Below are 6,000 nucleotides of genomic sequence, written 5' to 3'. Positions count from 1 at the left end.
TCTCCTCCTGCCCCCAATCCCTCCCAGCATCAGGGTCTTTTCAAATGAGTCAGCTCTTTACATGAGGTGGCCAAAGTACTGGAGTTTCAGCTTCAGCATCAGTCCTTCAAATTAACACCCGGGACTGATCTCCTTTATGATGGACTGGTTGGATCTCCTTGCAGTCCAAGGGACTCTCAAGAGTCTTCTCCAACACCACAGTTCAAAAGCATCAATTCTTCGGCACTCAGCTTTCTTCCCAGTCCAACTCTCACATCCATACATGACCACAGGAAAAACCATAGCCTTGACTAGATGGACCTTTGTTGGCAAAGTAATGTCTCTGTTTTTTAATATACTATCTAGGTTGGTCATAACTTTCCTTCCAAGGAGTAAGAGTCTTTTAATTTCAAGGCTGCAGTCACCATCTGCAGTGATTTTGGAGCCCCCCCAAAATAAAGTCTGACACTGTTTCCACTGCTTCCCTATCTATTTCCCATGAAGTGATGGGACCAGATGCCATGATCTTTGTTTTCTGAATGTTGAGCTTTAAGGCAACTTTTTCACTCTCCTCTTTCACTTTCATCAAGAGGCTTTTGAGTTCCTCTTCACTTTCTGCCATAAGGGTGGTGTCATCTGCATATCTGAGGTTATTGATATTTCTCCCAGCAATCTTGATTCCAGCTTGTGCTTCTTCCATCCCAGTGTTTCTCATGATGTACTCTGCATATAAGTTAAATAAGAAGGGTGACAATATACAGCCTTGATGTACTCCTTTTCCTATTTGGAACCAGTCTGTTGTTCCATGTCCAGTTCCAACTGTTGCTTCCTGACCTGCATACAGGGTTCTCAGGAGGCAGGTCAGGTGGTCTTTATTCCCATCTCTTTCAGAATTTTCCACAGTTTATTGTGATCCACACAGTCAAAGGCTTTGGCATAGTCAATCAAACTTAAACTGAAGAAAGCAGGGAAAACCACTAGACCATTCAGGTATGACCTAAATCAAATCGCTTATGATTATACAGTGGAAGTGAGAAATAGATTTAAGGGACTGGATCTGATAGAGTGCCTGATGAACTATGGACTGAAGTTCGTGACATTGTACAGGAGACAGGGATCAAGACCATCCCCATGGAAAAGAAATGCAAAAGAGCAAAATGGCTGTCTGAGGAGGCCTTACAAATAGCTGTGAAAAGAAGAGAAGCCAAAAGCAAAGGAGAAAAGCAAAGATATAAGCATCTGAATGCAGAGTTGCAAAGAATAGCAAGGAGAGATAAGAAAGCCTTCCTCAGCGATCAATGCAAAGAAATAGAGGAAAACAACAGAATGGGAAAGACTAGAGATCTCTTCAAGAAAATCAGAGATACCAAGGGAACATTTCATGCAAAGATGAGCTCGATAAAGGACAGAAATGGTATGGACCTAACAGAAGCAGAAGATATTAAGACGAGGTGGCAAGAATACACAGAAGAACTGTACAAAAAAGATCTTCATGACCCAGATAATCATGATGGTGTGAACTGGCAGAGGAGTAGACAAATTGACCAATAAGACAGAACAGAGGCTCTAAAAGTTAATCTCAGTATATATAAAAATTTAATATACAATAAAAGCAATACTTATGGGACTTTCCTGGTGGTCCAGAGGTTAAAACTCACACTTTCACTGCAGGGTACATAGGTTTGATCCCTGACCAGGGAGCTAAGATCCTGCATGCCCCATAGCACAGCAAAAAAGAAAAATTTTAATAAATTAAAAATAATTAAATAAAAGGCAAAAAGTAATATTTATATTCATGAAAATGGTGTTGACACAATGGACTAAACATCTGAAAAAACAAAGTTAGACTTTTAACTTAAACTACATACAAAAATTAACGCAGATGAATTAAAATCTTAAATATAAAATTTTAAATAACACACATCTTGTAAGAACCTGTAGGTGACTCTAGGAATAGGTAGTGGTAGGGGACCTTTTCAAATAAGGCAGGAAACCTAGAAGCTATAAAATAAAAGGTAGACTTTGTAAGTACATATTTTTAAACTAAAGACATATATAGTAAAAGATACCATGAACAATAAATAATAGAGTTGAAAAGCTATTCGCAAGGCAAATGACAGTTAAAGAGTTAATATTGATATAACTGACCACTAAAACTTCATAGCTTCTATATACACACAAAAATAATATGTACAAAATGTGTACAAAAGTGAAAATATCATGCAAATTACTAAAGAAAATGCCACATATGTGACACAATGGCATTACATATTTAATACTTAATGGTGAATATCTGTATTTAAAAATTGGCAAATGACACATAACAATTCACAGCAGAAGTATAATAAATAGCCAACAAGAACTTGGGAAATATTTATCCACACTATAAAGTAAAGAAATATAAAATAAAACAGAAATAAGATGCTTTTTAAAATAAATGCATATATCAAATTATAATTTTCAAAGTTGGTAAGATTCATGGGGAAATAGACTCTCTCATTGGAGAAGGGAATGGCAACCCACTCCAGTATTCTTGCCTGGAGAATTCCACGAACAGAGGAGCCTTGTGGGCTACAATCTGTGGGGTCACAAAGAGTTGGATATGATTGAGTGACTAACACACACATCCACACACAGACTTTCTCAGACCTAGCTGATTGGAGTATAACCAAGTACAGCCTTTGATCCAACACTACCACTTCTGGAATTTGCATAAGAAATGAATCAAAGATGTACACAATTATTTAGTTATAAAAACAATTATTATAGCACTGTTTATAGTAGAAAAATTGGTAACAAGTATTTATCAATAAATATTTTAAGTAAACAAGGTTTATCTGTATAAGAAAATATAATGCAGTCAGCAAAAATTATAGTATTAGCCTATATTTATTGATATAGAATTATGTCCACATGATGTTATTGAGTAAAAAAAGTATATTTTCCATCATCAATATATGCACACATATGAGTATCTGTGCATCAACTAGTATCTAGAAGAATGTTTTTATTATTAACTACCTGCTGCTGCTGCTAAGTCACTTCAGTCGTGTCCGACTCTGTGCAACCCCATAGATGGCAGCCCACCAGGCTCCCCCGTCCCTGGGATTCTCAGGCAAGAACACTGGAGTGGGTTGCCATTTCCTTCTCCAATGCATGAAAGTGAAAAGTGAAAGTGAAGTCGCTCAGTCGTGTCTGACTCCCAGTGACCCCATGGACTGCAGCCTACCAGGCTCCTCCATCCATAGGATTTTCCAGGCAAGAGTCCTGGAGTGGGGTGCCATTGCCTTATCCATATTAACTACCTACTTCTTAGCATATCTCATTATTATTTTAACCAGTGATTATCTCTGGATAGAAAGATCTCAAGTGCTTTTTTTTACTTCTTCCTATTTTCTGTAAAGTTAGAATTTTTTGCAAGCAAGTTGTTTTATTTTTAGAAACTATTAAACCTATCTTTATTGTAAAACTACATATATGAACCACATGGTTCCAATATGGTAAAAATGTATATATACAGGTATAGAAAAAAGAGACAAGAGGTATATATAGTAAAATGTTATTAGTGGTTTCTCTAGATAATAAGATTACAAGTGGGTTTTTCTACAAAGAACAGGTACTGCTTTTATAATAAGGAGAAAGATAATCACAATAGTTATATAAAGAAACTCTTGGACATACTCTGCTTCTATACGTCTTAAAAGCAAATCTTCATTTCTTAGGAACAGAAGATACTACACAGCATAATTGCTGAGTTCCCTTCCAGTCCTGACATTTTAGTATTCTGAATATAGCCACACTGTACACTGTTGAAGTCCTATTTGAAAATTAAAAATAATTCTTGACAAGTATCCAAAGGAGAACATTGTACTAGTCACCTACTATTTTATTCAAAATTATGTCACCAGAATGAAATTCTCTTAAAATAGCTATGAATGAAATATATGAAGGGAAGGCTGTAGGGAGAAAGGAGGAAGTGGGTAGAAAGAGAGAGAGAAAGAGAGAAAGGTCTTGTCTGGGTTCCCTGAGACACATAAATAATAGCCCCTCCTTTCAGCGGTTTTAGAAATGGTCACCAAAATCCAAACGGCTGATATGCAGAACTCTTCAGAAAAGGATGGTATGCAACACTTCTGGAAAATGAGAGTGCTTCATATATGCGATGCACCAGCTCTGTTACTTATTTTCCACTGCACTCCTGTGAAGTGTGGGAATATCTCAGATTTAGGTTTTAAGACAACAGTAAGAGCAAGGTGATTTGCTCAGGACCACAGGGCAGCCATCTGAGCTCAAGTCATGAACTCATAAGTGGCTGGAACTGCTCCTCCCTCTGGGTACAGCTACAGCTCTGTGGCATTTTCTGTTTCTGCAGATTAATAATGGAGGCCCACTCCACCCTTGGTTGTGGAGGTCTCACCCTTGCTAATTCACCTGAACATGATACAGCGAGGAGCAAGGTCAATAACTGAAATTTATTTGAATTTCATACACCTACACAGATATAAGTGCATATATATCTCTTTTTTGTATCATTGTGTGTATTTTGCATTCTGATCATTCAATGTGAGAAGTGTAAGTCAATTATAAATGGAAATAAGTACATATTATAAAATAAATAAGTCACAGGATATAATGTATAGCACAGGGAATACAGTTAATAATATTATAATAACTTTGAATGGTATATAATCTATAAAAATATAAAATCACTATGCTGTACACCTGAAATGAACATAATAACTGTGAATCAACTATACTTATAAAAATAAAAAACAGGTTGACAACTGAAGAGATACTTAAAAGTGTACAACTAATCAAGTGATTGATTATGAAAAACAGACTTCAAAGAAATTACTTTTAGAACCACTCCTAAGCTTACTAGGGGGGTTCCCTGGTGACTGAGTGGTAAAGAATCTGCCTGCCAATGCAGGGGACATGGATTCCATCCCTGGTCTGAGAAGATCCCCTGGAGAAGAGAAATGGCAACCCGCTCCAGTATTCTTGCTTGGGAAATCCCATGGACAGAGGAGCTTGGTGGGCTACAGTCCACAGGGTTGGCAAAGAGTCAGACGTGACTTAGCAACTAAACAACAACAACAAAGTTTTCTAGAACTGAATATACTATAGTCATCTTAAGTGCATTTAAATGAAAGATAATATCTGTAAATATCCGAGGAAAACTAATTTCAATATTTTCACTTTTAAAACTTGCTTTACAGTATAAGACTATGAGAAAGACATTCAATTCTTATAGAGATTTAAAACACTCTAATCAATATTTTGCTTCATCACCGTATTAGTAGAACATGAAAATACCACAGGCATACAAAATAGGTAATTGAGTACTAATTTACACAGCTTAACTCTAGAGACTTGATTAAAATGAAAAAATTAAAAAAACACTTTCACTTTATAAATTTATTCCATGTTAGTGCCACATACCACAGAGAAAAACTTGAAATCAACAAGCAGAAATAACAACCATTATTTACTAAATATTTGAACATGCATGGCACCACAGCCTGTCCTTTATGAACAAGATATCTGCAGATTCACTTTACAAATGTTTCCAATCCTTTTCTAAATATTTTATGTATCACCCTCTGCCATTTGTCTCTTCCATTCTTGTACCGGTACTTTGTACCTCTCCCCTGCCACAGGGGCTCCTAAATTCCAAAGTAAGAAATAAGAAATTTTGTTCCATTTATACTTTAACTTAAAGATTAATTATTATTAAGTTAAAGGGGGTGCATAAGAAGAAGGAGAATCTTCCTTTATTTTTCCTGTCCCTACTCTCTGAGGATACTGCAGAAAACAGAGTTTTTTGTATTCACAACAACCACTCAGACATAAAAACAGAAAATAAAATTCTATAGAGAAGAAAAGAGATTTTTGTTTCCCTTTATTTCAACTAGTTCAATTCCGATACCTAGGACAAGAAAGAATAATTATTCTCAAAGTTATCGGTTTAAAACCAAATAACTAGATCTTTTACAAGATATAAAACAAATTGACGACGTG

Source organism: Bubalus bubalis, chromosome 1 (genome assembly GCF_019923935.1).
Source record: "Bubalus bubalis isolate 160015118507 breed Murrah chromosome 1, NDDB_SH_1, whole genome shotgun sequence".
NCBI lineage: Eukaryota > Metazoa > Chordata > Mammalia > Artiodactyla > Bovidae > Bubalus > Bubalus bubalis.
Note: the sequence above shows the minus strand (reverse complement) of the source record.